Source organism: Mustelus asterias, chromosome 10 (genome assembly GCF_964213995.1).
Source record: "Mustelus asterias chromosome 10, sMusAst1.hap1.1, whole genome shotgun sequence".
NCBI lineage: Eukaryota > Metazoa > Chordata > Chondrichthyes > Carcharhiniformes > Triakidae > Mustelus > Mustelus asterias.
Window position 1 is genome coordinate 90,121,664 of NC_135810.1, and position 15,143 is coordinate 90,136,806.

General features: G+C 42.7%; 1 protein-coding gene across 2 annotated transcripts in view; it reads left to right on the top strand.

The window, feature by feature from the left end:
* The first annotated feature begins 6,201 nt into the window (after positions 1-6,201).
* LOC144499756 (actin-binding protein WASF3-like) overlaps positions 6,202-15,143 on the top strand; it is a 90,987-nt gene continuing 82,045 nt past the window's right edge. Inside the window, exon 1 of one of the 2 annotated variants that reach the window (XM_078222164.1) lies at positions 6,202-6,272. The gene's annotated coding sequence lies outside the window, so the exon portion shown is untranslated. The remainder of the gene's footprint in view (positions 6,273-15,143) is intronic. The other variant, XM_078222165.1, reaches the window with a different exon arrangement.

Here is a 15,143-nt window from a genome sequence, read left to right on the forward strand (position 1 = left end):
CTAGAAAATATCGATGCCCCAGGATGTGGATGGTGAAGAATTCAGCAATGATTCTGCTGTTAAAGTCAAGGGTAGGTCATTAGATTCTCTATTGTTGGAAATAGTCATTGCCTAGCATTTGTGTGGCATGTATATAATTTGCCATTTTTCAGCCCAAGCTTGAATATTGCCCAGGTCTAGTTGCATGTGGGTATAGATTGCTTCATTTTCTGAGGACTTATGAATGGAGATGAACTACTTTATGGTAGAGGCAAAGTCATTGATGCAGCAGTTCCCTCAGGAACTTTGTCTTGCAGTAATGCCTTGGGGCTCCCAACAAGCATAACCATCCTTTTTTGCTCTTGGTATGACTCCAGCTGGTGAAGAGATCCTCCCACCTATTGACTTCGATTTTAATAGGATTCCCAAATGCCACACTCAAGCAAATGCTGCCTTAATGTCAAAGGTAGTCACTTTTACCTAATTCCTGGAATTCAGCTATTTAGTCTATGTTTGAACCAAAATTTTAATGAAGTTTGGAGATGAATGGCCCTGAAAGAACCCAGACTGAGCATTGGTAACTAGATTATTAGAAGTGTGGTTTGTTGACACGGGTTGAGGACAACTTCGATCACTTTTCTGATGATTGAGAATAGACTGATAGGGCTGTAATTGGTTGGATTGAATGTGACTTGCCTTTTACAGACAGGACATATCTGGGAAAATTTTCACACTGTCAGGAAATGCCAGTGCTGTGATTGTACTGGAACAACTTGGCTAGAGGAATAGATAATTTGGGGGCAAAGTTTTCAGCACCACAGCCAGGGTGTTCTCAAGTCCCATAACCTTGCTGCGACCTTGAACAACACGTGGAGTGAATTGAATGGCTGAAAACTGGCATCTGTGATGATGATAAGCTCAGGAAGCAACTGAGAGGGATCATTCCCTTGGCAGTTATTGTTGAAAATGGTTGCAAATACCATAATCTTGCCTTTTGTACTCATGTGCTGCCCCCTCTCGTCATTGAGGTTAGACATGTTCATGGAGTCTTCTCTTCTCTTGTTTGATTATCCACCACAATTCATGACTGGATGTAACCTAACTGCAGAGTTTTGATCTGATCTTTGGTTGTATAATCATTTAGCTCTGTCTATAGCATGCTGCTTCCATATTTTAGCATACAAGTAGTCTTGTGTTGCAGCCAAACCAGCTTGGTATGTCATTTTAGATACATCTGGTTCTGCTTCTGGCATACTCTTCAACATTCCTCACGACACCAGGGCTAATCCCCTGGCTTGATGGTATTGGTAGAGCAAGAGGTAGACTGGGCCATGAAGGTAGATTGTGGTTGAATAGAATTGTGCTGCTGATGGTCTAAATTGTCTCAGGGACGCCTAGTTTTAAGCTGCTGGATCTTTGCCAAATCCATCCAATTTGGCAACTTGGTAGTACCACACAACCTGAAAAAGGGTGTCCATGGTGAGAAAACAGGATTTTGCCTCCACAAAGACACTTCTATTAATATTGTCATGGGTTATGCATCTGCAACAAGTAGATTGGTGAGAATTAGGTCAATTAGGTTTTTTGTTCATATCTCACCACTTGCATCAGGTCCAGTCTGCAACTATGTTTCTCAGGACCTGGTCGACATGATCAATGGTGATGCTACTGAGCCTTTCTTAGTCATAGGATTTACTCTGGGTGGGGAATTCACATCTTATGTCCTTGCTTCCCTCAGTGTTCCTTCCAAATGATGTTTGACATGGAGGTATACTGGTTCATCAACTGAGGGAAGGTGGTGATTGGCCGCACAAGAAAGATAACAATGCACATTTATATGATGCCGTAATGAGATACTTATTAAATGTTGCAAGACCCATGACATTTGCTTTTGTTCCCCAGCACAAACTCTGTAACCATGCCATTGATTCTATTTCCCTCCCTGGCCACTGTCTTTGATTGAAACTGACTGGAACCACAACATCCTTTTTGATACTGAACTGAGTTTCCAATCTAACATTGTCTTTGTCATGAGAACTCTCTAATTCCAACTCCATAACATCAGCCCTATTGTTCTATCTGCAGCCAAAATCCTCATCCACACCTTTTTGACCTCCTGGCTCATCTGTTGCTTTCTTGATCCTGCACCCTCCATAAACATCACCTCATCTAAGATTCAGCTGGCCCCATGTTCTGAATTGCAACAAGTCCAGCTCACCTATCACTCGTGCTGGCCCCTAACCTGCATTGGCTCTTTATTCCTCAGTGTCTCCAAATTAAAATGTTCATGTCCACGTTTAAGTCTTTCTATGGTCTTGTCCCTCCCTGTCTCTCTAATCTTCAACTAAGACCCCTACACCCAAAGTTTTGGTCTCTTGTGCATTCTCGCTTTCTTCCCCTCAATGGGCAGCCAGATCTTCAGTCATGTCAGTCTCATTCCTTGGATTACTCTCTCTAATTCCCATTGTCTGTCCACCTCTTTAAACGCAAAAGAGCATCTTAAAAGAGAAAAAGGTGGACAGACAATGGGAATTAGAGGGAGTAATCCAAGGAATGAGACTGACATGACTGAAGACTTAAACTCAAAAGAGCATCTTAAAAAAGAAGTCTTGATCATTAATGCAGATAGTTGATTATTTCACAGTCTCACCAAAGAAAAATTCCAAGTGCAGATACAGACAGTGACCCAGCCAGAAGATACCACTGCTGTACTTCAGTTCCAGACAGGAAGACTCTTAAGGCAGTCTCCAATCAATTAGCATCTGTTCCACTATATGCAACACAACTGGCTCCAAAGTGCATTCTTGGCTCATCACAAGATGTTCAATTGCTTGCAGAGAAATCAAGCATCAAAAGGATATTTTTATAATAACTTGACTTATATAATACTCATCAATAATTCTAAAGGAAATTTGAAAATGAAATTGGCAGGGAAATGAATAGTAACTTGCACTGATAGCGCAGCTTTTGACAATATAAAATGACCCAAGATGCTTCACAGAAGGCATTATAGAATAAACATGACACCAAGCCATATAAGGAGATATTAGGGCAGGTGACCAAAAGCTTGGTCAAAAAGGTAGGTTTTAAGGAGTGTTTTAAAGCAGGAAAGTGGGGTAGAAGTGGAAAGGGTTGGGGGGTAGTTCCAGAACTTCAGGCTTAGGTAGCTGAAGGCACAGCCAGCAATTAAAATTGGGGATATTCAAGAGCTGGAATTAGTGGAGCAGAAATATTGGAGGATTGTCAGGCTGGAAGAGATTCTAGAGATAGATAAGGGCCAGACAATCAAAAGTTTTGAAAGCAAGGATGAGAATTTGAAAATTGCTGCGTCGTTTAACTGGGAGTCAGTGTAGGTCAGAGTGCTCAATGGTAATGGATGAACAGGATTTGTTGCAAATTAGGACACAGGAAGCAGAGTTTTGAATGACATTAAGTTTTACTGTGGGTGGAATGTGAGAGGCCAGCTCGGACAGCATTAGATTGATCAGTTCCGGAGGTAACATGCATGGATGAGGGGTTCAACAGCAGAAAAGCTGAGGTGCGGTGCAGTTAGACAACATCAGAGTTGGAAGTAGTGGTGTTTGTAATGGCATTGATATGTGGTATGTGAATACCACATGGAAATGAGGAAGAATTACCTAACATCTGGTTTATGGGCTCAAAAGTCTTTTCAAGCGGGGGGAGAAGCACGGCTTAGGGTGGGAGAAATGTATAAGAACACAAGAAATAGGAGCACATGCAGAAGACTGCATTTTAAACTAAGTGTAGTTTGTGAAGAATGGAGTATTGAGCTGAGGAAAGGGGTGGGTATTGAAATAATAAAATTCGACCTGATAAAGGTTCACCTTTCACCTATCTTCTTTCCTTAGATAATAAATGTCATTCTTTTTCTCTAAGTCTATACTTTACAAAGGGTTTCACTTGCTATAGCTTCAATCTAGCCAAGGTTTCCTATGATGCTGTCACTAAAACTTAAAAACACAATTGTTTGGTTGCTGGCTGCAAAATCTGATACATTAGCAGCAAATCAACACAAAAGTATGAACTCTCTGAAGGGGACACAGAGCCACTAAACTGTCCACCAGAAAGGACAACTGACCATTGATAACATTGTTTACTTCTCAAATGTTTTAGGATATTGTTGTCAATATGTCACAGCTCTTTATTCCCCAAAATATGCTTGTAAAATTTCAGAAGTACATAATAAGACTGCTCAAATTTGACAATGCATAAAGTGCAATACAGATGTTTCTTTCTATACAGTATGAGGTGCCTTATATGTATTTACAATGTATATTTACATTTCATGTCAAACGTCCTCTGGTGCATACAGACCAAGGGATTATTTCCCGTCCCTTGATGGGCTATGTCAGATGGTGTCCTTTCCCCATTGAGCCTTTGCAGCAGCGGCCCCTAGCTTTAGTGTACCCCTCACCTGTGGCACCGAAGACCATCTTGCAGCCTGTTGATGGTCCTCAAGCAGCAGTTGATGTTTAGCTTGAAGTGCCCCTCCTTCCTGTATTATGGAGTTGCTTGGGATGAACCTTAACAAAAGCCACTGCATTTTTCTCTTCTTTGCTAAGATCACATTTTAGAAAGAATGAACAATAGTTTTTTTCAGGCTGCAACCACTTAGAGGCCAACATGAGTTGATGCTCAGACTCTGGGCATGCAGGAAGCATGTTAGGGGGAAGGTCCTTCTCACCACCAACCAAGTTACATTTTGGGGCGCTTGTATGAGAATTCTGGCAATGAGACAAAATCTGTCAATAAGTTTGACAGTGCTCAGGAAACCTGTCAATACAGCACAGCATATGATTGATTCTTCGATCAGTCCGAAATTAGCATAGGACTAACTCAGCAGCTCTACGGATATGCCCAGCTGTTCTTTAATTAACGCTAAAACAAAAGACAGCAAATTATTGCATCTCCCATCGTTACTTTAGATCAACTTCCAGACAGTCTGGAAAATATCTGAATGTGATGGTCCTGTTCAATCAATTGATTTAGACAACCAAATTACGCATGCTTTTGAAATTCACATCTCGAGGAATTTTATGAGAGTTCTCACTGAGCTGATTATTTTCTTGTGGGGGGATACTTTGTGTAACTTTACTTGCCATACAAAAGACAAGTTTGAAAAAGAAGAAACCAAAAGAGAAAATGCTGGAAAATCTCAACAGGTCTGGCAGCATCTGTAAGGAGAGGAAAAAGCTGACGTTTCGAGTCCAGATGATCTTTTGTCAAAGCTTTGACTGAGGGTCATCTGGACTCGAAACGTCAGCTCTTTTTTTCTTTTGACGCCTCGAGTAAATTGGAAAGGACACAATTGTTATTTTAACTTGATACACTCATAGGTTGTTGCAGCGCAGAAACAATCCTATATTAAGCTTGGTAACAGACTCAGCTAAAGCTGACCTGATGTTTCTGCATGTTTTCCATATAACGCAAAGGATCGCGGAATTTTAGGCGTAAGTGAATCCTGGCCAGGACAACATCATGTCCGAGTGTCCGAGACTTTCTAAGTCCTGGGTCAATATTCAGAGGAAAACCTCAGCCCGTCACATCATTTGACGAAATAACAGTACTAAAGCAATGTAATATTGTTGTTCCGATGATTGTCACACTACAGTATGTGGGCTATTTTAACGAAGTCGCTTCCAGGTTGATAAATACAGAGGACGCTGGTGCCCGTTCAGCAGTGTGTTAAATGAAGCGCTCCAAAGCGTTTTTCCGTCAATTGTACCACTGGGTGGAACATTTAGCGAGTGCACAAAAGTTATTTTTTCACTGAGACCTCTTCAAATACATGTACAATGTTTTGAGAACGTTCCTTATTTGCCTCACGGAGTGGTGGTGCAGGCTCGATGGGCTGAAGGGCACCGCATGATTACAAGTTGCTCTTTGACGAGAGCCGGGTGAGGGGAAAGGGTCCGCGCGCGCCGCCCGGGCGGTTGAGCGGACGGCGCACGCGCGGACCTGTGGCTCACACTAACCTGATGATGATGATGATGGCATCCTCAGGATGCCAGCCTGAGAGCCTCTACCCCCCTCCTATTGGCCGGCGGGGGCGGGGCCATGTCAGAGGTGAGCGCTCTCCGAGTGGCCGGTGCGCCGATCAATCAATCAAAGCGGAGCAGGTTAGGTTGAGAGGGAGCGAGAGGGGGGGCGGGGCTTATGACGGGCGCTCGAGCGTCTTAACGACTCTGCAACGACCCGAGGGGAAGAGAGAGAGAGAGAGAGGCAGGAGATTGTGATTTTCACTAATAATACCCGCTCCGCGTCCACCCGAGGTAAGAGCCAGCTTCTGCTGGTCGGCGATTGATGGCCATCAGCCGGATGGTGCGGGGAGGAAGGGAGCTGCCGCTTGATTTTTAAAAAAAAAATTAATAAATATAACGTAGTCAGAGGCAGCCCGGTGAAACCCAAAGGTTAACCGTGAAATAAAGAGCGCTCTGGTATATAAGCCGCTTGTTTGTGGCCGTGCGGAGGGATCGGCTACTGTCCGCTGCCCTTTTTCTTTCCTCCGACGTTGCGGTTTTTCTGGTCATTGTTATGTGGGGTGAATGAGGCTGTCGACGGATGGACGGTATCATCCCCTCCCTGTCTCGACAGGACAGCTCTTCCCAGGGAAATCAAACCATTCCCCTCACCCCTTATGGGGGTGGGGAGGGTTAATGTGCAATGCATCTTGTTTAACTGGTTAACATATTACTTTATAACGGTATATATATATAAAACCTGACCGTTCGCGATTTTGTCGCATCGATTTAAAGCGCTGCTGTAAATACCAACCTGTTCGAGAGACATCCACGCGTACTGCTCCCCGATTGTGATCTCTACATTGGTGGTGGCACATTTTGAAAGTTGTCTATAACTTGAACCGTAAACTCTTAAGACCTGAAATCTGGATGTTTGCACTGGCAATCATTTCACGAATACCAAGGAGCATAGGGTTGCCTGCACTCATGAAGATTAACTGCTGCTGAGGCACTCACGGATTGAATGGTAAATCAAATCAATGTCGAGTGAGGCAAAATGCATAAAACAATTGTAGTGATTTTCAAGCTTGTTTTATATGGAGGACTTCGTATAAATATGGACAATGCTGAATTGCGACTGACCGACTAATGCTTGTGTGAGCATGTCATCTACTTCAGGGTAAATGGTGCCGAAGCTGCAGAAAAAATCTTTCTATTTCTCTACAGTGACAGAAATAACGGGCTTGTAAGTTAACAAATACAGAACTCCTAATAGCAGGTGGATAGGAATTTCAAAATTCTGAGGATTTGATAGAGACAAGGGACCTTTTTTTTTGGAAACAGCGATATTTAAGCCCTGTGAATACAATTCGAATGAGTAGCTTCAGCACTCTTCCACATATTACCGTTGTCAGATATCAGGAACTTAATCAGTTTTACATAACTGCTATTGTCATTTATAACTTGGCAACAATTTGTGCTAGTTAATTATATCGTATCAAATTAAATGTTTTATGATATTTTAGGACACAATGTTTCTTATATTTAGGGTAAATTCTACAAAACTGTAAACCGCTGGTATAAAATTGCTACCTGATCATTGGAATTTAAAAGGTGCCATCTGTTCTGGCTTTTACAGTGGATTGTGAAGATTTACCACAACCAACCACAGCAAAGACTTTTTGAAGTTCTTGTATTTGTGGTGAATTTCCTGTTGCCCATAATAGTGCAACCCAACTCGAGGATTCGATTAAGTGTAGAGATTAAAACATGGGTAAATTAGATTGCTATTCCCTGTAAAGTTAGATGTGATAGGAGTTTGAAAGGAATTGATGAGGGAGTCTAGAACAATGTTAAACCAGAGCCAGGCCATTCAGAGGAGAATGGTAAGCATTTCTTCATATAAAGAGCCTTTGAACTCTCCTACCAAAAGCTGTAGATGTTAGCTCAGTTAATTATCTCTGCCACTGAAGGTGGGCGGAGGTAAAGTTTTTGCCTGTTTTAGCATGTAAACATTATATTTCAAAAAACTAATGGATAATTTCAATGAAACTTGGTACGCAGGATATTGTCCAAGGAAGAACTGATTTATGTTTTGGTGAAGATTGAATTAACAATGGGGGATTGGACATATTGACCATTTTAGAATGTTTTGAGTTTTATTTCAATTATTACTTCTAGTTTTAGTGTTTTGTAGCTTGTCTCAGCTGCTGTGGTAGAATTTTTTATCGCTGCAACAATGTGAGCAGAGTTTTCAGAGCAAGTTGTTGGATGTCGATTGGCCTGAAGTCTCCTCAGTGAGATGGAAGGTTTTAATTTAAAGATTGATGCTCTGTAACTACATAGCTAAAACAATCAGGCAGGGGAAAGCCTTAAAGAAGAACTGTGTAATTGTAATAACATTGAGCTAATGTAGCATAGCAGCAGTATATGCTCTACTGAGTTTCCTCTTAAATCTGAGATTGTTAGGTTTTAGCTAGGCAAGGCTATAAAGGGGTATGAAGCTAAGGCAGGTGGATGGAGTTACAATATAGATCAGTCATGACCTCATTGAATGGCAGAACAGGCTTGAGGGGCGAAAGGTCTACTTGTTCGTATGTTTCAATATTCTTAAGTATTAGGTTTTTCTGTGTTGCAATCATTATGGTATGTGCTGTCAGCTAAATGGATTTGGACTTGTTTGTAAGTCCTAAATTGGCTCATGTGTTGCCCTACATAAATTGACTCAATTAAAGAACACAGCTTAGCATTCAGCATGAATAAATGACAGCATTGAATACCATTTAACTCTTAAGTTTGCTTCAGAGAACAAGGTTTAGACAGCACACAACCTGATGTACTACTTAAGCAAAGCTTTCTTTAATTACATTCACCACCTTAGTTGATGCCATAGAAACATAAAACAGCACAGTACAGGCCCTTCGGCCCTCGATGTTGTGCCGAGCTTTGTCCGAAACCAAGATCAAACTATTCCACTCCCTATCATTCTGGTGTGCTCCATGTGCCTATCCAATAACTGCTTGAAAATTCCTAAAGTGTCCGACTCCACTATCACAGCAGGTAGTCCATTCCACACCCCAACCACACTCTGAGTAAAGAACCTACCTCGGACATCCCTCCTATATCTCCCACCATGAACCTTATAGTTATGCCCGCCTAGTAACAGCTACATCCACCCGAGGAAATAGTCTCTGAATGTCCACTCTATCCCCCTCATCATCTTATAAACCTCTATTAAGTCGCCTCTCATCCTCCTCCATGGCAGGGTTTGGTAACAGTGTTTACAGTAACACCTCCAAAAATAATTTAACACAATCTATATGATAAAATGCACAAAAATAATAACTTGTATTTATATAGTGCCTGGGGCAGTGCAGTAGCACAGTGGTTGGCACTGCTGCCTCACAGCACCAGGGACCCAGGTTCAATTGCGGCCTTGGGTGACAGTCACTGTGGAATTTGCGCATTCGTTCCGTTCTTTGTGTTTTTTTCCTCTGTGAACTCCAGTTTGCTCCCACACTCCAAAGATATGCGGGTTATGTTGATTGGTCATGCTGAATTGCCACTTAGTGTCAGGAGCATTAGCAGGGTAAATACATGGGGTAACGGGGATAGGACCTGGGTGGAATTGTTGTCGGTGCAGGCTCGATAGGCCAAATGGCCTCCTCCTGTACTATAGGGATTCTATGATTCAACGTAAAATACTCTATGGTGCTTCACAGAGGCAATATAAAACAAAATATGAGTCATAAGTAGATACTTGGGCAGTTTACCAAAGCTGGTTCAAAGAGGCAGGTCTTAAGGAATGTCTTAAAGGAGGAAAGCATGGCAGAGAAGTTTATGGAGGGAATTCCAGAGCTTAGCAGCTGTGGGCATAGCCACCAATGGTAGAACAATTAAAATCAGGATGCCAGAATTAATTTAAGCATATATATTTTGGAGAGTTGCAACGCTGAAGGAGATGAAAGAAATAGGGAGAGGCAAAGCCAAGGATGAGAATTTTGAAATTGACATATTGGCCAGAACTCTACCACCTCACCCGCCACGGAATCGGAGTGGGTGAGGGTCCGACAATGGAAATCGCCATTGACCTCGGACTGGAATTTCCAGTCTCGCTCAAACGAGGCCGTAGAATCCCGCCCATTGTTTAACCAGGAGCCAGTGTGTGTCAGCAAGCACATGTGTTAGGAATGACATTTGGTACCGTTTAGAACACTGGCTTCAGAATTTTAGATGACCTCGGTAGAGGCAATGGCCCAGTGATATTATCACTGGACTCACAAAAGGTTGCTGAAGAAGATTGGGTCACATGGACTTGAGGGTAGGGTGTTAGCGTGGATTGGGGATTGGCTATCTGACAGGAAGCAGAGAGTCGGAATAAATGGGTGCTTTTCTGGTTGGCAGATGGTAACTAGTGGCGTGCCGCAAGGATCGGTACTAGGGCCTCAACTATTTACCATTTATATAGACTATCTGGAGGAGGGGACTGAGTGTAGGGTAACAAAGTTTGCAGACGACACAAAGATAGGTGGAAAAGGGAATCGTGTGGAGGGCGTAGAAGGTCTGCAGAGAGATTTGGACAGGCTGAGTGAGTGGGCGAGGATCTGGCAGATGGAGTATAACGTTGACAAATGCAAGGTTATTCACTTTGGAGGAAATAATAGCAAATTGGATTATTATCTAAATGGAAAAAAATTACAACATGCTACTGTGCAAAGGGACCTGGGGGTCCTTGTGCATGAGACGCAAAAACCCAGTCTGCAGGTGCAACAGGTGATCAAGAAGGCAAATGGGATGTTGGCCTATATTGCAAGGGGGATAGAATATAAAAGCAGAGATGTCTTGCTGCATGTGTACAGGGCATTGGTGAGGCCGCAGCTGGAATACTGTGTGCAGTATTGGTCCCCTTATTTGCGGAAGGATATCTTGGCCTTGGAGGGAGTGCAGAGAAGGTTCACCAGGTTGATACCAGAGATGAGGGGTGTTGATTATGAGGAGAGACTGAGCAGATTGGGTTTGTACTCGTTGGAATTTAGAAGGCTGAGGGGGGATCTTATAGAGACCTATAAGATAATGAAGGGGCTGGATAGGGTAGAGGTGGAGAGATTCTTTCCACTTAGAAAGGAAGCTAGAACGAGAGGGCACAGCCTCAAAATAAAGGGGGGTCAGTTTAGGACAGAGTTGAGGAGGAACTTCTTCTCTCAGAGGGTGGTGAATCTCTGGAATTCTCTGCCCACTGAAGTGGTGGAGGCTACCTCGTTGAATATGTTTAAATCACAGATAGATGGATTCCTGATCGATAAGGGAATTAGGGGTTATAGGGATCAGGTGGGTAAGTGGAATTGATCCACTTCAGATCAGCCATGATCTTATTGAATGGCGGGGCAGGCTCGAGGGGCTAGATGGCCTACTCCTGCTCCTATTTCTTATGTTCATCCAGATACTCTGCTAAAGTTCTGGGGTTAAAAGCAAAGTACTGCGGATGCTGGAATCTGAAACAAAAACAGAAAATGCTGGAAAATCTCAGCAGGTCTGACAGCATCTGTGGGGAGAGAATCGACATTTTAAGTCTAGATGGCTCTTCGTCAGAACTGGCGTTCTGACCAGTTCTGGCGAAGGGTCATTTACACTCAAAATGTTGGCTCTATTCTCTCCCCACAGATGCTGTCAGACCTGCTGAGGTTTTCCAGCATTTTCTGTTTTTGTTGTGTAAACTTCTGGGGATCTGGGTTCACATCCTGCCATGGCAGATGGTGGAATTTGAATTCCATAAATATCTGGAATTAAGAATCTACTGATGACCATGAAACCATTGTCAATTATGGAAAAAACCATCTGGTTCACTATTGTCCTTTTAGGGAAGGAAATCTGGCCTACATGTGAATCCAGAGCCACATCAGTTGACTCTCAACAAGGGCAAGTAGAGATGGGCAATAAATTCTGGCCAGCCAGCAACGCCCAAGTCCCACGAATGAATGAATAAATAAAATAAATGTTTTAAAAATGTGGGAGGCCAGTCAGGATTACATTGGTGGTTAAGTCTGGAGGTAACAAAGGCATGAAAGACTGTTTCAGCAGCAGATCAGCTGAGGCAGGATGGTGGCAGGATATGGAAATAGATAGTCTTGATGATGAGGAGATAAGTGGCTGAAAGCTGGTCTTTGGGTCAGCTGTGACCTAGAGATTGTGAAAGCTTTGTTCAGCATCAGGCAACTACTCGGGAATGGGGTGGAATCGGTGATGGGTACCAAAGGCAATGTCTCCAGTCTTCCGAATATTTAATTTTTAAAAATTGTGTTCATCCAGTGGTGGATGTCAGCTAAGCAGCCTGATAACTTGGACACAATGGAGGGGTTGAGAGAGGTAGTGGTACTATAGAACTGGATGTCGTCAGTGTACGTGGGGAAACTGACATCATCTTTTTGGGGACTATCCAAGGACAGGGTGTAAATGAGAAATATGAGGGGTTCAAGAGTATATTTTTGCGTGACACCAAAAGTAAATTTGAGGAAATAGAGGAGAAGCCATTGATAGTAATTCTCTGGTTATGATTAGATAAGAATGCAACAAGGTGAAAGCAGTCTCACTCAGCTATATGGTATTGGCAAGGCATTGGAAAAAGATGGTGTAGTTAACTGTGTCATAGGCTGAAGATAGATCAAAAAGCATAAAGTGGGATAATTCCCATACTACTGAATGAAGGCCCGTCTTCTCAAACTTGCCCCTCGCCTGAGGTGTGGTGATCCTCGGGTTAAATCGCCACTAGTCAGATCACCTCCTCAAAGGGGAGAGCAACTTATGGTCATTTGGCATTATGGCAACTTTACATTTACATACACAGGTCTGTCCTTTGTATTGTATGATTTAATCCTTGGTCATCAGTAAGATTCAACTCACTGGAAAATGTCATCATTCACTCATCAGTACCTTGGGTGTTACTCAACTACAATATCATTATTCAGCATCCCTCAGCACGTCTGCTGTCTATTACATTCCCTTAACCCTCCTCCATCCACCCCCGCCCTCTACCCCCTTCAGCCTCAAGCAGTTTCCTTTTATCATCTCTTCCAATCTGTTTTTATCAGAGGCTTTATTTACTTTTAAAATTAAATTAGTCTTTAAATATACTTTGTAGCCTGATTGCCATTTCACATAGAAGTGATAGGAATATGTGCTATCTTCACTAATTTCACTGCTGTTGCTTTCAAAGAGGTCCCAAATGAGTATGTTTTAAATTCATTTTTCAAGGCCAGCAGAGTTGAGAGTTGTGCTCCTGAGGATTCCGCACAACTAATCTTTGCTGCTGTCCCTGGCTCCCCATCCTCATGAGTGTGACCATATTCCGTGTATGGAAAGGGGTGGCCATAGTGGTTTTGAGGAATCCTTTTCTTCCTGAATTGTGTATTGTCTTTGTGTGTGAACATTGAAGTGGGCTTCCCTTCTTTGGTAGTTTACAGTTCAAGTCTCTATGAGGGTAGAAAAGTACTCTCCTCTATTTGGTTGTCACAGGAGGAGAGAGTTGAGGTAAACTTCCCTTCTGCACTGTGCTTCAGTTTTGCTCTGGGTGCTGGTGTGGCTTTCCATTCATGGTTGAGTTGGTGGCTACTTTGAAGTTTTTAAAAAAGGTTTATTGATCACAAGGCTTGCATTTACACTGCCATGAAGTTACTGTGAAATTGCAGTCACCAAGAAGTTTCAACTTAGTGAGGGTGAAAGGGAAGCTCCATTTAATTTACTTATGGGGTTACCCCAATGCCAGTGCATTCCAGGGATGGCATTGTTTGTGATTTTTTTTTCTTATTTGGGTCTTGTGGCAAACATATTGCCGAAAGGGACCATGTCTTGCGTTGGAGTAGGTCCCTGGTGTTGCTATAGTTTTGGTGCTTCAGTACATCATTTTCACAATATGGAAGCAGGTGCTCTTAATCAAGATGTGATTTTTCTTTTGTTCCAATTTTCATATTTTGGATTTGAACTGATACTTATATGTTTAAGCTTGGCCTGTTCAAAGGTTATCATCCTTCAGTGGTCTCCCTTTACAGTTCGTCACAAGCTAACACTGCCTCTTGTTGCTGCTGGAATTATCACCTATGTGGGAATTTGTAGCACTTGCGAAGTGTTGTCAAGAGTCAAGTGGGATTGTTTTTCATTTTCTTTGAGTAGAACATAGAACAGTACAGCACAGTACAGGCCCTTCGGCCCTCAATGTTGTGCCGAGCTTTGTCCGAAACCAAGATCAAGCTATCCCACTCCCTATCGTTCTGGTGTGCTCCATGTGTCTATCCAATAACCACTTGAAAGTTCCTAAAGTGTCCGACTCCAGGCAGTCCATTCCACACCCCAACCACTCTCCGAGTAAAGAACCTACCTCGGACATCCCTCCTATATCTCCCACCATGAACCTTATAGTTATGCCCCCTAGTAACAGCTACGTCCACCCGAGGAAATAGTCTCTGAACGTCCACTCTATCTATCCCCCTCATCATCTTATAAACCTCTATTAAGTCGCCTCTCATCCTCTTCCGCTCGAAAGAGAAAAGCCCTAGCTCCCTCAACCTTTCCTCATAAGACCTACCCTCCAAACCAGGCAGCATCCTGGTAAATCTCCTCTGCACTCTCTCCAATGCTTCCACGTCCTCCTTATAGTGAGGTGACCAGAACTGCACACAATATTCCAAATGTGGTCTCACCAAGATCCTATACAGTTGCAGCATAACACCACGGCTCTTAAACTCAAACCCACTGTTAATAAACGCTAACACACTATAGGCCTTCTTCACGGCTTTATCTACTTGAGTGGCAACCTTCAGAGATCTGTGGATATGAACCCCAAGATCTCGCTGTTCCTCCACATTCCTCAGAACCCTGCCGTTGACACTGTAATCCGCATGCAAATTTGTCCTACCAAAATGAATCACCTCGCACTTATCAGGGTTAAACTCCCTTTGCCATTTTTCGACAATAAGTAGTTGTATACCAGAATTTTATACCAGTTAATTGCTGATCATTTGTTTTAATAGATTGGTATTTTAGATGTGTTTTAGAGAGTAATTAGGGTAATAAATGAGTGACGCCCACATCCCATGAAATAATTTTTAAAATGCCGCTTTCGGCACTCATCCAAGCCCAATGACAGGTGCAAATTCTAAATGTTTTCTAACTGCAGTGTGTCATCTCTAGTTA